This window comes from Lissotriton vulgaris, chromosome 5, assembly GCF_964263255.1.
Source record: "Lissotriton vulgaris chromosome 5, aLisVul1.2, whole genome shotgun sequence".
NCBI lineage: Eukaryota > Metazoa > Chordata > Amphibia > Caudata > Salamandridae > Lissotriton > Lissotriton vulgaris.
In genome coordinates, this window is record NC_141693.1 from 1,567,061,713 (window position 1) to 1,567,076,889 (window position 15,177).

General features: G+C 41.0%; 21 non-coding genes across 21 annotated transcripts; 14 read left to right on the top strand and 7 right to left on the bottom strand.

Moving 5' to 3' along the window:
• Window positions 1-97: 97 nt before the first annotated feature.
• On the bottom strand, window positions 98-192 carry TRNAI-UAU (transfer RNA isoleucine (anticodon UAU)). The gene is made up of 2 exons: window positions 155-192; window positions 98-133 (listed from the first exon to the last, which is right to left on the bottom strand). It is a non-coding gene; the product is annotated as a tRNA-Ile (tRNA).
• Window positions 193-481: 289 nt separating this feature from the next.
• On the top strand, window positions 482-563 carry TRNAS-GCU (transfer RNA serine (anticodon GCU)). Its single transcript has one exon. It is a non-coding gene; the product is annotated as a tRNA-Ser (tRNA).
• A 589-nt stretch (window positions 564-1,152) lies between these two features.
• TRNAT-UGU (transfer RNA threonine (anticodon UGU)) lies at window positions 1,153-1,224 on the top strand. Its single transcript has one exon. It is a non-coding gene; the product is annotated as a tRNA-Thr (tRNA).
• A 1,170-nt stretch (window positions 1,225-2,394) lies between these two features.
• On the bottom strand, window positions 2,395-2,489 carry TRNAI-UAU (transfer RNA isoleucine (anticodon UAU)). Its single transcript has 2 exons — window positions 2,452-2,489; window positions 2,395-2,430 (listed from the first exon to the last, which is right to left on the bottom strand). It is a non-coding gene; the product is annotated as a tRNA-Ile (tRNA).
• A 289-nt stretch (window positions 2,490-2,778) lies between these two features.
• TRNAS-GCU (transfer RNA serine (anticodon GCU)) lies at window positions 2,779-2,860 on the top strand. Its single transcript has one exon. It is a non-coding gene; the product is annotated as a tRNA-Ser (tRNA).
• A 589-nt stretch (window positions 2,861-3,449) lies between these two features.
• Window positions 3,450-3,521, top strand: TRNAT-UGU (transfer RNA threonine (anticodon UGU)). The gene has a single exon. It is a non-coding gene; the product is annotated as a tRNA-Thr (tRNA).
• A 1,170-nt stretch (window positions 3,522-4,691) lies between these two features.
• Window positions 4,692-4,786, bottom strand: TRNAI-UAU (transfer RNA isoleucine (anticodon UAU)). The gene is made up of 2 exons: window positions 4,749-4,786; window positions 4,692-4,727 (listed from the first exon to the last, which is right to left on the bottom strand). It is a non-coding gene; the product is annotated as a tRNA-Ile (tRNA).
• A 289-nt stretch (window positions 4,787-5,075) lies between these two features.
• TRNAS-GCU (transfer RNA serine (anticodon GCU)) lies at window positions 5,076-5,157 on the top strand. The gene has a single exon. It is a non-coding gene; the product is annotated as a tRNA-Ser (tRNA).
• Window positions 5,158-5,746: 589 nt separating this feature from the next.
• Window positions 5,747-5,818, top strand: TRNAT-UGU (transfer RNA threonine (anticodon UGU)). The gene has a single exon. It is a non-coding gene; the product is annotated as a tRNA-Thr (tRNA).
• Window positions 5,819-6,988: 1,170 nt separating this feature from the next.
• TRNAI-UAU (transfer RNA isoleucine (anticodon UAU)) lies at window positions 6,989-7,083 on the bottom strand. Its single transcript has 2 exons — window positions 7,046-7,083; window positions 6,989-7,024 (listed from the first exon to the last, which is right to left on the bottom strand). It is a non-coding gene; the product is annotated as a tRNA-Ile (tRNA).
• Window positions 7,084-7,372: 289 nt separating this feature from the next.
• Window positions 7,373-7,454, top strand: TRNAS-GCU (transfer RNA serine (anticodon GCU)). Its single transcript has one exon. It is a non-coding gene; the product is annotated as a tRNA-Ser (tRNA).
• A 589-nt stretch (window positions 7,455-8,043) lies between these two features.
• Window positions 8,044-8,115, top strand: TRNAT-UGU (transfer RNA threonine (anticodon UGU)). The gene has a single exon. It is a non-coding gene; the product is annotated as a tRNA-Thr (tRNA).
• A 1,170-nt stretch (window positions 8,116-9,285) lies between these two features.
• TRNAI-UAU (transfer RNA isoleucine (anticodon UAU)) lies at window positions 9,286-9,380 on the bottom strand. Its single transcript has 2 exons — window positions 9,343-9,380; window positions 9,286-9,321 (listed from the first exon to the last, which is right to left on the bottom strand). It is a non-coding gene; the product is annotated as a tRNA-Ile (tRNA).
• A 289-nt stretch (window positions 9,381-9,669) lies between these two features.
• TRNAS-GCU (transfer RNA serine (anticodon GCU)) lies at window positions 9,670-9,751 on the top strand. The gene has a single exon. It is a non-coding gene; the product is annotated as a tRNA-Ser (tRNA).
• A 589-nt stretch (window positions 9,752-10,340) lies between these two features.
• Window positions 10,341-10,414, top strand: TRNAT-UGU (transfer RNA threonine (anticodon UGU)). Its single transcript has one exon. It is a non-coding gene; the product is annotated as a tRNA-Thr (tRNA).
• A 1,170-nt stretch (window positions 10,415-11,584) lies between these two features.
• Window positions 11,585-11,679, bottom strand: TRNAI-UAU (transfer RNA isoleucine (anticodon UAU)). The gene is made up of 2 exons: window positions 11,642-11,679; window positions 11,585-11,620 (listed from the first exon to the last, which is right to left on the bottom strand). It is a non-coding gene; the product is annotated as a tRNA-Ile (tRNA).
• A 289-nt stretch (window positions 11,680-11,968) lies between these two features.
• Window positions 11,969-12,050, top strand: TRNAS-GCU (transfer RNA serine (anticodon GCU)). The gene has a single exon. It is a non-coding gene; the product is annotated as a tRNA-Ser (tRNA).
• Window positions 12,051-12,639: 589 nt separating this feature from the next.
• TRNAT-UGU (transfer RNA threonine (anticodon UGU)) lies at window positions 12,640-12,711 on the top strand. The gene has a single exon. It is a non-coding gene; the product is annotated as a tRNA-Thr (tRNA).
• Window positions 12,712-13,881: 1,170 nt separating this feature from the next.
• Window positions 13,882-13,976, bottom strand: TRNAI-UAU (transfer RNA isoleucine (anticodon UAU)). Its single transcript has 2 exons — window positions 13,939-13,976; window positions 13,882-13,917 (listed from the first exon to the last, which is right to left on the bottom strand). It is a non-coding gene; the product is annotated as a tRNA-Ile (tRNA).
• A 289-nt stretch (window positions 13,977-14,265) lies between these two features.
• On the top strand, window positions 14,266-14,347 carry TRNAS-GCU (transfer RNA serine (anticodon GCU)). Its single transcript has one exon. It is a non-coding gene; the product is annotated as a tRNA-Ser (tRNA).
• A 589-nt stretch (window positions 14,348-14,936) lies between these two features.
• On the top strand, window positions 14,937-15,008 carry TRNAT-UGU (transfer RNA threonine (anticodon UGU)). Its single transcript has one exon. It is a non-coding gene; the product is annotated as a tRNA-Thr (tRNA).
• Window positions 15,009-15,177: the final 169 nt, after the last annotated feature.

Here is a 15,177-nt window from a genome sequence, read left to right on the forward strand (position 1 = left end):
AGATCCTGAAAAGAAGTTAAGACTCTATAGCAAGAGCCGTCTTTATTCTGAGTCTAATCTTTACTTTTAGTGAAATGGTTTATGAAAACCAATCAACTGCTCCAGGTGAGGCTCGAACTCACAACCTCGGCATGGCTCAGTGCAAGTACTGCTGTATAAGTACCGCGCGCTAACCGATTGCGCCACTGGAGCTCACTGTTTTCATTTCTCCCCATTTGAGCCATCTAGTGCTAACCAAGTAGATACTGCACTGCTCCATTATTCACTGTGCAAGATCGACTCACATGCTAGCATGTTATCATGACTATTAAAAATACAGTCCAAATGGAATAGATTTGATAATTCTGCTATATCGTGTGCTCTGTCTATTGAACACCCCATACATTTGCCGTTCTGACACAGTCTAGGATAAACTTATGCTTATTTTTAATTAGCACATAGTTAGAATTTCACCAAAAATGAAATATAGGCTCCTAAGGCAGACGAGGTGGCCGAGTGGTTAAGGCGATGGACTGCTAATCCATTGTGCTCTGCACGCGTGGGTTCGAATCCCACCTTCGTCGGAAAGCCATCAGACACTCTTTTGAAGGTGAGCATGTCTTGTAGTACAATTACACTCTCTTTCAAGACACTGCCATAATCCACTAGAAGGGCCCAACTGACTATTCCATTATGGCATTTATGTCAAATAAAGGGAATTATTTTGTGCTTAATTGAAATTAGATCTTTCATGAAGTGTCCAGAGGATTGCCTATTCCTCACTCCTGGCCTTCCAACCAGTTTGGATAGATAGACTGATAAAAAAGCATTTCTTACTCCTAAAGTTTCAGCCGTCTCAAGTGTATGAGTGTTTACATTTGTCTGCCCCACAGAGACAGATCACTTCTAATAAGTGAGTTCTCTATCTGTCACTGATTGCGGACATACTCACTAGAGCTTTCAGTATGGTCATAAATGTGAATACTCTTATGTTCTCAAATCAAAATGGAGTTTTTCCTACTTTCAAGAAAAGTGTCTTAAGCATGCTCTTCGATTTGTGCACGCATGTAGACATTCAAATGCAACTGCATTTCCATACAGAGTCTCAAAATCATAGATATCTTCATACCGCAGTAAGAATACATGTTGCGATTTACAAACTGCAGGCAGACCGGCCTTGTAGCTCAGTGGCAGAGCACTGGTCTTGTAAACCAGGGGTCATGAGTTCAAGCCTCATCAGGGCCTTTTTATATGTGTGTTTCTGTATGTTGTTTTTAAGTCATTCTTTCTAGGAGTCACACCTTGTCTTAAGTTTGCTTTTTGACAAGCTTCCCTTTCCATCTTTCATCTTATCAAGAAGACTTCATGAAAACCATTGAACCATAAACTATTGCCTCACCCCTTCCGATCGCCTGACGAACACCTGACAAACGCCATTCTCACCCCGCCGGGCAAGCCCTGCCGGGCAAAGCCAAATAAGCCATGCATATTTAGAGTTCCTTTGAAAGGCAGAGCGAGGACTAGGACGTCTGTTCCGACTGAGTCTGCATCCACAGAAAGGATGAAATAAGGCTCTAGAAATTTCACCAAGGAGATATGAACTTCATCCCCCTTAAAATACTTTTTCTCCCAGATACCCCGGCTCTTAGTCAAATGAGGTTAATCTTCAAAACCCCACCCCCACTAACCATAAATATTCACCTCTCCTGCTGTCCATTCAATTGATACAAGGTATCTTGTACATGGAGAGAATGTGAGAAAAAGCAGAATTGCTTCATAGATTTGGTGACCTTGGATGGGTGGGCTGGATAAAGAAGTGAACTTGGTTTCCGGAAAGGGAGTATCATGATGGGAATGAGGAAAAGAGAACATGGACCACATTCACAGGTTAGAGAAATAAATGTAATAGGTTGAATGGTTTTGAAAAGCTAGCTTTGAGCAGGAATTGTTTTTTAAAATTGCAAAGAACTAAAAAAGTCAATGTGGGATTGGAGGCACAATCTGAGCAGAAAGCACCATAAGCTGCTATGGTGCAACTCTTATGTTGACTAGAAACTTTAATATGATGATGCTCTTCTTTTGATATTTCTTTGAGTTAAATTTTATTGTATGTAGCTGACACAGCACTGTTTGCAGCTCCTCAGTTTATGGTTATCCCGTGACAACAATGTATTCATCATATTTATTATTCTACAAAAGTATTTTTAAATGCACTGATGTGGTGTTTGCATGCTATGCAAGATGGTACATCATTGAATGTTTATAAGGAGCATCGCATAGGATATGTGATATTTGGCACCTGGAGGAGTCGGACACGCAGATCCTGAAAAGAAGTTAAGACTCTATAGCAAGAGCCGTCTTTATTCTGAGTCTAATCTTTACTTTTAGTGAAATGGTTTATGAAAACCAATCAACTGTTCCAGGTGAGGCTCGAACTCACAACCTCGGCATGGCTCAGTGCAAGTACTGCTGTATAAGTACCGCGCGCTAACCGATTGCGCCACTGGAGCTCACTGTTTTCATTTCTCCCCATTTGAGCCATCTAGTGCTAACCAAGTAGATACTGCACTGCTCCATTATTCACTGTGCAAGATCGACTCACATGCTAGCATGTTATCATGACTATTAAAAATACAGTCCAAATGGAATAGATTTGATAATTCTGCTATATCGTGTGCTCTGTCTATTGAACACCCCATACATTTGCCGTTCTGACACAGTCTAGGATAAACTTATGCTTATTTTTAATTAGCACATAGTTAGAATTTCACCAAAAATGAAATATAGGCTCCTAAGGCAGACGAGGTGGCCGAGTGGTTAAGGCGATGGACTGCTAATCCATTGTGCTCTGCACGCGTGGGTTCGAATCCCACCTTTGTCGGAAAGCCATCAGACACTCTTTTGAAGGTGAGCATGTCTTGTAGTACAATTACACTCTCTTTCAAGACACTGCCATAATCCACTAGAAGGGCCCAACTGACTATTCCATTATGGCATTTATGTCAAATAAAGGGAAGTATTTTGTGCTTAATTGAAATTAGATCTTTCATGAAGTGTCCAGAGGATTGCCTATTCCTCACTCCTGGCCTTCCAACCAGTTTGGATAGATAGACTGATAAGAAAGCATTTCTTACTCCTAAAGTTTCAGCCGTCTCAAGTGTATGAGTGTTTACATTTGTCTGCCCCACAGAGACAGATCACTTCTAATAAGTGAGTTCTCTATCTGTCACTGATTGCGGACATACTCACTAGAGCTTTCAGTATGGTCATAAATGTGAATACTCTTATGTTCTCAAATCAAAATGGAGTTTTTCCTACTTTCAAGAAAAGTGTCTTAAGCATGCTCTTCGATTTGTGCACGCATGTAGACATTCAAATGCAACTGCATTTCCATACAGAGTCTCAAAATCATAGATATCTTCATACCGCAGTAAGAATACATGTTGCGATTTACAAACTGCAGGCAGACCGGCCTTGTAGCACAGTGGCAGAGCACTGGTCTTGTAAACCAGGGGTCTTGAGTTCAAGCCTCATCAGGGCCTTTTTATATGTGTGTTTCTGTATGTTGTTTTCAAGTCATTCTTTCTAGGAGTCACACCTTGTCTTAAGTTTGCTTATTGACAAGCTTCCCTTTCCATCTTTCATCTTATCAAGAAGACTTCATGAAAACCATTGAACCATAAACTATTGCCTCACCCCTTCCGATCGCCTGACGAACGCCTGACAAACGCCATTCTCACCCCGCCGGGCAAGCCCTGCCGGGCAAAGCCAAATAAGCCATGCATATTTAAAGTTCCTTTGAAAGGCAGAGCGAGGACTAGGACGTCTGTTCCGACTGAGTCTGCATCCACAGAAAGGATGAAATAAGGCTCTAGAAATTTCACCAAGGAGATATGAACTTCATCCCCCTTAAAATACTTTTTCTCCCAGATACCCCGGCTCTTAGTCAAATGAGGTTAATCTTCAAAACCCCACCCCCACTAACCATAAATATTCACCTCTCCTGCTGTCCATTCAATTGATACAAGGTATCTTGTACATGGAGAGAATGTGAGAAAAAGCAGAATTGCTTCATAGATTTGGTGACCTTGGATGGGTGGGCTGGATAAAGAAGTGAACTTGGTTTCCGGAAAGGGAGTATCATGATGGGAATGAGGAAAAGAGAACATGGACCACATTCACAGGTTAGAGAAATAAATGTAATAGGTTGAATGGTTTTGAAAAGCTAGCTTTGAGCAGGAATTGTTTTTTAAAATTGCAAAGAACTAAAAAAGTCAATGTGGGATTGGAGGCACAATCTGAGCAGAAAGCACCATAAGCTGCTATGGTGCAACTCTTATGTTGACTAGAAACTTTAATATGATGATGCTCTTCTTTTGATATTTCTTTGAGTTAAATTTTATTGTATGTAGCTGACACAGCACTGTTTGCAGCTCCTCAGTTTATGGTTATCCCGTGACAACAATGTATTCATCATATTTATTATTCTACAAAAGTATTTTTAAATGCACTGATGTGGTGTTTGCATGCTATGCAAGATGGTACATCATTGAATGTTTATAAGGAGCATCGCATAGGATATGTGATATTTGGCACCTGGAGGAGTCGGACACGCAGATCCTGAAAAGAAGTTAAGACTCTCTAGCAAGAGCCGTCTTTATTCTGAGTCTAATCTTTCCTTTCAGTGAAATGGTTTATGAAAACCAATCAACTGCTCCAGGTGAGGCTCGAACTCACAACCTCAGCATGGCTCAGTGCAAGTACTGCTGTATAAGTACCGCGCGCTAACCGATTGCGCCACTGGAGCTCGCTGTTTTCATTTCTCCCCATTTGAGCCATCTAGTGCTAACCAAGTAGATACTGCACTGCTCCATTATTCACTGTGCAAGATCGACTCACATGCTAGCATGTTATCATGACTATTAAAAATACAGTCCAAATGGAATAGATTTGATAATTCTGCTATATCGTGTGCTCTGTCTATTGAACACCCCATACATTTGCCGTTCTGACACAGTCTAGGATAAACTTATGCTTATTTTTAATTAGCACATAGTTAGAATTTCACCAAAAATGAAATATAGGCCCCCAAGGCAGAAGAGGTGGCCGAGTGGTTAAGGCGATGGACTGCTAATCCATTGTGCTCTGCACGCGTGGGTTCGAATCCCACCTTCGTCGGAAAGCCATCAGACACTCTTTTGAAGGTGAGCATGTCTCGTAGTACAATTACACTCTCTTTCAAGACACTGCCATAATCCACTAGAAGGGCCCAACTGACTATTCCATTATGGCATTTATGTCAAATAAAGGGAAGTATTTTGTGCTTAATTGAAATTAGATCTTTCATGAAGTGTCCAGAGGATTGCCTATTCCTCACTCCTGGCCTTCCAACCAGTTTGGATAGATAGACTGATAAGAAAGCATTTCTTACTCCTAAAGTTTCAGCCGTCTCAAGTGTATGAGTGTTTACATTTGTCTGCCCCACAGAGACAGATCACTTCTAATAAGTGAGTTCTCTATCTGTCACTGATTGCGGACATACTCACTAGAGCTTTCAGTATGGTCATAAATGTGAATACTCTTATGTTCTCAAATCAAAATGGAGTTTTTCCTACTTTCAAGAAAAGTGTCTTAAGCATGCTCTTCGATTTGTGCACGCATGTAGACATTCAAATGCAACTGCATTTCCATACAGAGTCTCAAAATCATAGATATCTTCATACCGCAGTAAGAATACATGTTGCGATTTACAAACTGCAGGCAGACCGGCCTTGTAGCTCAGTGGCAGAGCACTGGTCTTGTAAACCAGGGGTCATGAGTTCAAGCCTCATCAGGGCCTTTTTATATGTGTGTTTCTGTATGTTGTTTTTAAGTCATTCTTTCTAGGAGTCACACCTTGTCTTAAGTTTGCTTATTGACAAGCTTCCCTTTCCATCTTTCATCTTATCAAGAAGACTTCATGAAAACCATTGAACCATAAACTATTGCCTCACCCCTTCCGATCGCCTGACGAACGCCTGACAAACGCCATTCTCACCCCGCCGGGCAAGCCCTGCCGGGCAAAGCCAAATAAGCCATGCATATTTAGAGTTCCTTTGAAAGGCAGAGCGAGGACTAGGACGTCTGTTCCGACTGAGTCTGCATCCACAGAAAGGATGAAATAAGGCTCTAGAAATTTCACCAAGGAGATATGAACTTCATCCCCCTTAAAATACTTTTTCTCCCAGATACCCCGGCTCTTAGTCAAATGAGGTTAATCTTCAAAACCCCACCCCCACTAACCATAAATATTCACCTCTCCTGCTGTCCATTCAATTGATACAAGGTATCTTGTACATGGAGAGAATGTGAGAAAAAGCAGAATTGCTTCATAGATTTGGTGACCTTGGATGGGTGGGCTGGATAAAGAAGTGAACTTGGTTTCCGGAAAGGGAGTATCATGATGGGAATGAGGAAAAGAGAACATGGACCACATTCACAGGTTAGAGAAATAAATGTAATAGGTTGAATGGTTTTGAAAAGCTAGCTTTGAGCAGGAATTGTTTTTTAAAATTGCAAAGAACTAAAAAAGTCAATGTGGGATTGGAGGCACAATCTGAGCAGAAAGCACCATAAGCTGCTATGGTGCAACTCTTATGTTGACTAGAAACTTTAATATGATGATGCTCTTCTTTTGATATTTCTTTGAGTTAAATTTTATTGTATGTAGCTGACACAGCACTGTTTGCAGCTCCTCAGTTTATGGTTATCCCGTGACAACAATGTATTCATCATATTTATTATTCTACAAAAGTATTTTTAAATGCACTGATGTGGTGTTTGCATGCTATGCAAGATGGTACATCATTGAATGTTTATAAGGAGCATCGCATAGGATATGTGATATTTGGCACCTGGAGGAGTCGGACACGCAGATCCTGAAAAGAAGTTAAGACTCTATAGCAAGAGACGTCTTTATTCTGAGTCTAATCTTTACTTTTAGTGAAATGGTTTATGAAAACCAATCAACTGCTCCAGGTGAGGCTCGAACTCACAACCTCGGCATGGCTCAGTGCAAGTACTGCTGTATAAGTACCGCGCGCTAACCGATTGCGCCACTGGAGCTCACTGTTTTCATTTCTCCCCATTTGAGCCATCTAGTGCTAACCAAGTAGATACTGCACTGCTCCATTATTCACTGTGCAAGATCGACTCACATGCTAGCATGTTATCATGACTATTAAAAATACAGTCCAAATGGAATAGATTTGATAATTCTGCTATATCGTGTGCTCTGTCTATTGAACACCCCATACATTTGCCGTTCTGACACAGTCTAGGATAAACTTATGCTTATTTTTAATTAGCACATAGTTAGAATTTCACCAAAAATGAAATATAGGCTCCTAAGGCAGACGAGGTGGCCGAGTGGTTAAGGCGATGGACTGCTAATCCATTGTGCTCTGCACGCGTGGGTTCGAATCCCACCTTTGTCGGAAAGCCATCAGACACTCTTTTGAAGGTGAGCATGTCTTGTAGTACAATTACACTCTCTTTCAAGACACTGCCATAATCCACTAGAAGGGCCCAACTGACTATTCCATTATGGCATTTATGTCAAATAAAGGGAAGTATTTTGTGCTTAATTGAAATTAGATCTTTCATGAAGTGTCCAGAGGATTGCCTATTCCTCACTCCTGGCCTTCCAACCAGTTTGGATAGATAGACTGATAAGAAAGCATTTCTTACTCCTAAAGTTTCAGCCGTCTCAAGTGTATGAGTGTTTACATTTGTCTGCCCCACAGAGACAGATCACTTCTAATAAGTGAGTTCTCTATCTGTCACTGATTGCGGACATACTCACTAGAGCTTTCAGTATGGTCATAAATGTGAATACTCTTATGTTCTCAAATCAAAATGGAGTTTTTCCTACTTTCAAGAAAAGTGTCTTAAGCATGCTCTTCGATTTGTGCACGCATGTAGACATTCAAATGCAACTGCATTTCCATACAGAGTCTCAAAATCATAGATATCTTCATACCGCAGTAAGAATACATGTTGCGATTTACAAACTGCAGGCAGACCGGCCTTGTAGCACAGTGGCAGAGCACTGGTCTTGTAAACCAGGGGTCTTGAGTTCAAGCCTCATCAGGGCCTTTTTATATGTGTGTTTCTGTATGTTGTTTTCAAGTCATTCTTTCTAGGAGTCACACCTTGTCTTAAGTTTGCTTATTGACAAGCTTCCCTTTCCATCTTTCATCTTATCAAGAAGACTTCATGAAAACCATTGAACCATAAACTATTGCCTCACCCCTTCCGATCGCCTGACGAACGCCTGACAAACGCCATTCTCACCCCGCCGGGCAAGCCCTGCCGGGCAAAGCCAAATAAGCCATGCATATTTAAAGTTCCTTTGAAAGGCAGAGCGAGGACTAGGACGTCTGTTCCGACTGAGTCTGCATCCACAGAAAGGATGAAATAAGGCTCTAGAAATTTCACCAAGGAGATATGAACTTCATCCCCCTTAAAATACTTTTTCTCCCAGATACCCCGGCTCTTAGTCAAATGAGGTTAATCTTCAAAACCCCACCCCCACTAACCATAAATATTCACCTCTCCTGCTGTCCATTCAATTGATACAAGGTATCTTGTACATGGAGAGAATGTGAGAAAAAGCAGAATTGCTTCATAGATTTGGTGACCTTGGATGGGTGGGCTGGATAAAGAAGTGAACTTGGTTTCCGGAAAGGGAGTATCATGATGGGAATGAGGAAAAGAGAACATGGACCACATTCACAGGTTAGAGAAATAAATGTAATAGGTTGAATGGTTTTGAAAAGCTAGCTTTGAGCAGGAATTGTTTTTTAAAATTGCAAAGAACTAAAAAAGTCAATGTGGGATTGGAGGCACAATCTGAGCAGAAAGCACCATAAGCTGCTATGGTGCAACTCTTATGTTGACTAGAAACTTTAATATGATGATGCTCTTCTTTTGATATTTCTTTGAGTTAAATTTTATTGTATGTAGCTGACACAGCACTGTTTGCAGCTCCTCAGTTTATGGTTATCCCGTGACAACAATGTATTCATCATATTTATTATTCTACAAAAGTATTTTTAAATGCACTGATGTGGTGTTTGCATGCTATGCAAGATGGTACATCATTGAATGTTTATAAGGAGCATCGCATAGGATATGTGATATTTGGCACCTGGAGGAGTCGGACACGCAGATCCTGAAAAGAAGTTAAGACTCTCTAGCAAGAGCCGTCTTTATTCTGAGTCTAATCTTTCCTTTCAGTGAAATGGTTTATGAAAACCAATCAACTGCTCCAGGTGAGGCTCGAACTCACAACCTCAGCATGGCTCAGTGCAAGTACTGCTGTATAAGTACCGCGCGCTAACCGATTGCGCCACTGGAGCTCGCTGTTTTCATTTCTCCCCATTTGAGCCATCTAGTGCTAACCAAGTAGATACTGCACTGCTCCATTATTCACTGTGCAAGATCGACTCACATGCTAGCATGTTATCATGACTATTAAAAATACAGTCCAAATGGAATAGATTTGATAATTCTGCTATATCGTGTGCTCTGTCTATTGAACACCCCATACATTTGCCGTTCTGACACAGTCTAGGATAAACTTATGCTTATTTTTAATTAGCACATAGTTAGAATTTCACCAAAAATGAAATATAGGCCCCCAAGGCAGAAGAGGTGGCCGAGTGGTTAAGGCGATGGACTGCTAATCCATTGTGCTCTGCACGCGTGGGTTCGAATCCCACCTTCGTCGGAAAGCCATCAGACACTCTTTTGAAGGTGAGCATGTCTCGTAGTACAATTACACTCTCTTTCAAGACACTGCCATAATCCACTAGAAGGGCCCAACTGACTATTCCATTATGGCATTTATGTCAAATAAAGGGAAGTATTTTGTGCTTAATTGAAATTAGATCTTTCATGAAGTGTCCAGAGGATTGCCTATTCCTCACTCCTGGCCTTCCAACCAGTTTGGATAGATAGACTGATAAGAAAGCATTTCTTACTCCTAAAGTTTAAGCCGTCTCAAGTGTATGAGTGTTTACATTTGTCTGCCCCACAGAGACAGATCACTTCTAATAAGTGAGTTCTCTATCTGTCACTGATTGCGGACATACTCACTAGAGCTTTCAGTATGGTCATAAATGTGAATACTCTTATGTTCTCAAATCAAAATGGAGTTTTTCCTACTTTCAAGAAAAGTGTCTTAAGCATGCTCTTCGATTTGTGCACGCATGTAGACATTCAAATGCAACTGCATTTCCATACAGAGTCTCAAAATCATAGATATCTTCATACCGCAGTAAGAATACATGTTGCGATTTACAAACTGCAGGCAGACCGGCCTTGTAGCTCAGTGGCAGAGCACTGGTCTTGTAAACCAGGGGTCATGAGAGTTCAAGCCTCATCAGGGCCTTTTTATATGTGTGTTTCTGTATGTTGTTTTCAAGTCATTCTTTCTAGGAGTCACACCTTGTCTTAAGTTTGCTTATTGACAAGCTTCCCTTTCCATCTTTCATCTTATCAAGAAGACTTCATGAAAACCATTGAACCATAAACTATTGCCTCACCCCTTCCGATCGCCTGACGAACGCCTGACAAACGCCATTCTCACCCCGCCGGGCAAGCCCTGCCGGGCAAAGCCAAATAAGCCATGCATATTTAGAGTTCCTTTGAAAGGCAGAGCGAGGACTAGGACGTCTGTTCCGACTGAGTCTGCATCCACAGAAAGGATGAAATAAGGCTCTAGAAATTTCACCAAGGAGATATGAACTTCATCCCCCTTAAAATACTTTTTCTCCCAGATACCCCGGCTCTTAGTCAAATGAGGTTAATCTTCAAAACTCCACCCCCACTAACCATAAATATTCACCTCTCCTGCTGTCCATTCAATTGATACAAGGTATCTTGTACATGGAGAGAATGTGAGAAAAAGCAGAATTGCTTCATAGATTTGGTGACTTTGGATGGGTGGGCTGGATAAAGAAGTGAACTTGGTTTCCGGAAAGGGAGTATCATGATGGGAATGAGGAAAAGAGAACATGGACCACATTCACAGGTTAGAGAAATAAATGTAATAGGTTGAATGGTTTTGAAAAGCTAGCTTTGAGCAGGAATTGTTTTTTAAAATTGCAAAGAACTAAAAAAGTCAATGTGGGATTGGAGGCACAATCTGAGCAGAAAGCACCATAAGCTGCTATGGTGCAACTCTTATGTTGACTAGAAACTTTAATATGATGATGCTCTTCTTTTGATATTTCTTTGAGTTACATTTTATTGTATGTAGCTGACACAGCACTGTTTGCAGCTCCTCAGTTTATGGTTATCCCGTGACAACAATGTATTCATCATATTTATTATTCTACAAAAGTGTATTTAAATGCACTGATGTGGTGTTTGCATGCTATGCAAGATGGTACATCATTGAATGTTTATAAGGAGCATCGCATAGGATATGTGATATTTGGCACCTGGAGGAGTCGGACACGCAGATCCTGAAAAGAAGTTAAGACTCTATAGCAAGAGCCGTCTTTATTCTGAGTCTAATCTTTACTTTTAGTGAAATGGTTTATGAAAACCAATCAACTGCTCCAGGTGAGGCTCGAACTCACAACCTCGGCATGGCTCAGTGCAAGTACTGCTGTATAAGTACCGCGCGCTAACCGATTGCGCCACTGGAGCTCACTGTTTTCATTTCTCCCCATTTGAGCCATCTAGTGCTAACCAAGTAGATACTGCACTGCTCCATTATTCACTGTGCAAGATCGACTCACATGCTAGCATGTTATCATGACTATTAAAAATACAGTCCAAATGGAATAGATTTGATAATTCTGCTATATCGTGTGCTCTGTCTATTGAACACCCCATACATTTGCCGTTCTGACACAGTCTAGGATAAACTTATGCTTATTTTTAATTAGCACATAGTTAGAATTTCACCAAAAATGAAATATAGGCTCCTAAGGCAGACGAGGTGGCCGAGTGGTTAAGGCGATGGACTGCTAATCCATTGTGCTCTGCACGCGTGGGTTCGAATCCCACCTTCGTCGGAAAGCCATCAGACACTCTTTTGAAGGTGAGCATGTCTTGTAGTACAATTACACTCTCTTTCAAGACACTGCCATAATCCACTAGAAGGGCCCAACTGACTATTCCATTATGGCATTTATGTCAAATAAAGGGAATTATTTTGTGCTTAATTGAAATTAGATCTTTCATGAAGTGTCCAGAGGATTGCCTATTCCTCACTCCTGGCCTTCCAACCAGTTTGGATAGATAGACTGATAAAAAAGCATTTCTTACTCCTAAAGTTTCAGCCGTCTCAAGTGTATGAGTGTTTACATTTGTCTGCCCCACAGAGACAGATCACTTCTAATAAGTGAGTTCTCTATCTGTCACTGATTGCGGACATACTCACTAGAGCTTTCAGTATGGTCATAAATGTGAATACTCTTATGTTCTCAAATCAAAATGGAGTTTTTCCTACTTTCAAGAAAAGTGTCTTAAGCATGCTCTTCGATTTGTGCACGCATGTAGACATTCAAATGCAACTGCATTTCCATACAGAGTCTCAAAATCATAGATATCTTCATACCGCAGTAAGAATACATGTTGCGATTTACAAACTGCAGGCAGACCGGCCTTGTAGCTCAGTGGCAGAGCACTGGTCTTGTAAACCAGGGGTCATGAGTTCAAGCCTCATCAGGGCCTTTTTATATGTGTGTTTCTGTATGTTGTTTTTAAGTCATTCTTTCTAGGAGTCACACCTTGTCTTAAGTTTGCTTATTGACAAGCTTCCCTTTCCATCTTTCATCTTATCAAGAAGACTTCATGAAAACCATTGAACCATAAACTATTGCCTCACCCCTTCCGATCGCCTGACGAACACCTGACAAACGCCATTCTCACCCCGCCGGGCAAGCCCTGCCGGGCAAAGCCAAATAAGCCATGCATATTTAGAGTTCCTTTGAAAGGCAGAGCGAGGACTAGGACGTCTGTTCCGACTGAGTCTGCATCCACAGAAAGGATGAAATAAGGCTCTAGAAATTTCACCAAGGAGATATGAACTTCATCCCCCTTAAAATACTTTTTCTCCCAGATACCCCGGCTCTTAGTCAAATGAGGTTAATCTTCAAAACCCCACCCCCACTAACCATAAATATTCACCTCTCCTGCTGTCCATTCAATTGATACAAGGTATCTTGTACATGGAGAGAATGTGAGAAAAAGCAGAATTGCTTCATAGATTTGGTGACCTTGGATGGGTGGGCTGGATAAAGAAGTGAACTTGGTTTCCGGAAAGGGAGTATCATGATGGGAATGAGGAAAAGAGAACATGGACCACATTCACAGGTTAGAGAAATAAATGTAATAGGTTGAATGGTTTTGAAAAGCTAGCTTTGAGCAGGAATTGTTTTTTAAAATTGCAAAGAACTAAAAAAGTCAATGTGGGATTGGAGGCACAATCTGAGCAGAAAGCACCATAAGCTGCTATGGTGCAACTCTTATGTTGACTAGAAACTTTAATATGATGATGCTCTTCTTTTGATATTTCTTTGAGTTAAATTTTATTGTATGTAGCTGACACAGCACTGTTTGCAGCTCCTCAGTTTATGGTTATCCCGTGACAACAATGTATTCATCATATTTATTATTCTACAAAAGTATTTTTAAATGCACTGATGTGGTGTTTGCATGCTATGCAAGATGGTACATCATTGAATGTTTATAAGGAGCATCGCATAGGATATGTGATATTTGGCACCTGGAGGAGTCGGACACGCAGATCCTGAAAAGAAGTTAAGACTCTATAGCAAGAGCCGTCTTTATTCTGAGTCTAATCTTTACTTTTAGTGAAATGGTTTATGAAAACCAATCACCTGCTCCAGGTGAGGCTTGAACTCACAACCTCGGCATGGCTCAGTGCAAGTACTGCTGTATAAGTAACGCGCGCTAACCGATTGCGCCACTGGAGCTCACTGTTTTCATTTCTCCCCATTTGAGCCATCTAGTGCTAACCAAGTAGATACTGCACTGCTCCATTATTCACTGTGCAAGATCGACTCACATGCTAGCATGTTATCATGACTATTAAAAATACAGTCCAAATGGAATAGATTTGATAATTCTGCTATATCGTGTGCTCTGTCTATTGAACACCCCATACATTTGCCGTTCTGACACAGTCTAGGATAAACTTATGCTTATTTTTAATTAGCACATAGTTAGAATTTCACCAAAAATGAAATATAGGCTCCTAAGGCAGACGAGGTGGCCGAGTGGTTAAGGCGATGGACTGCTAATCCATTGTGCTCTGCACGCGTGGGTTCGAATCCCACCTTTGTCGGAAAGCCATCAGACACTCTTTTGAAGGTGAGCATGTCTTGTAGTACAATTACACTCTCTTTCAAGACACTGCCATAATCCACTAGAAGGGCCCAACTGACTATTCCATTATGGCATTTATGTCAAATAAAGGGAAGTATTTTGTGCTTAATTGAAATTAGATCTTTCATGAAGTGTCCAGAGGATTGCCTATTCCTCACTCCTGGCCTTCCAACCAGTTTGGATAGATAGACTGATAAGAAAGCATTTCTTACTCCTAAAGTTTCAGCCGTCTCAAGTGTATGAGTGTTTACATTTGTCTGCCCCACAGAGACAGATCACTTCTAATAAGTGAGTTCTCTATCTGTCACTGATTGCGGACATACTCACTAGAGCTTTCAGTATGGTCATAAATGTGAATACTCTTATGTTCTCAAATCAAAATGGAGTTTTTCCTACTTTCAAGAAAAGTGTCTTAAGCATGCTCTTCGATTTGTGCACGCATGTAGACATTCAAATGCAACTGCATTTCCATACAGAGTCTCAAAATCATAGATATCTTCATACCGCAGTAAGAATACATGTTGCGATTTACAAACTGCAGGCAGACCGGCCTTGTAGCACAGTGGCAGAGCACTGGTCTTGTAAACCAGGGGTCTTGAGTTCAAGCCTCATCAGGGCCTTTTTATATGTGTGTTTCTGTATGTTGTTTTCAAGTCATTCTTTCTAGGAGTCACACCTTGTCTTAAGTTTGCTTATTGACAAGCTTCCCTTTCCATCTTTCATCTTATCAAGAAGACTTCATGAAAACCATTGAACCATAAACTATTGCCTCACCCCTTCCGATCGCCT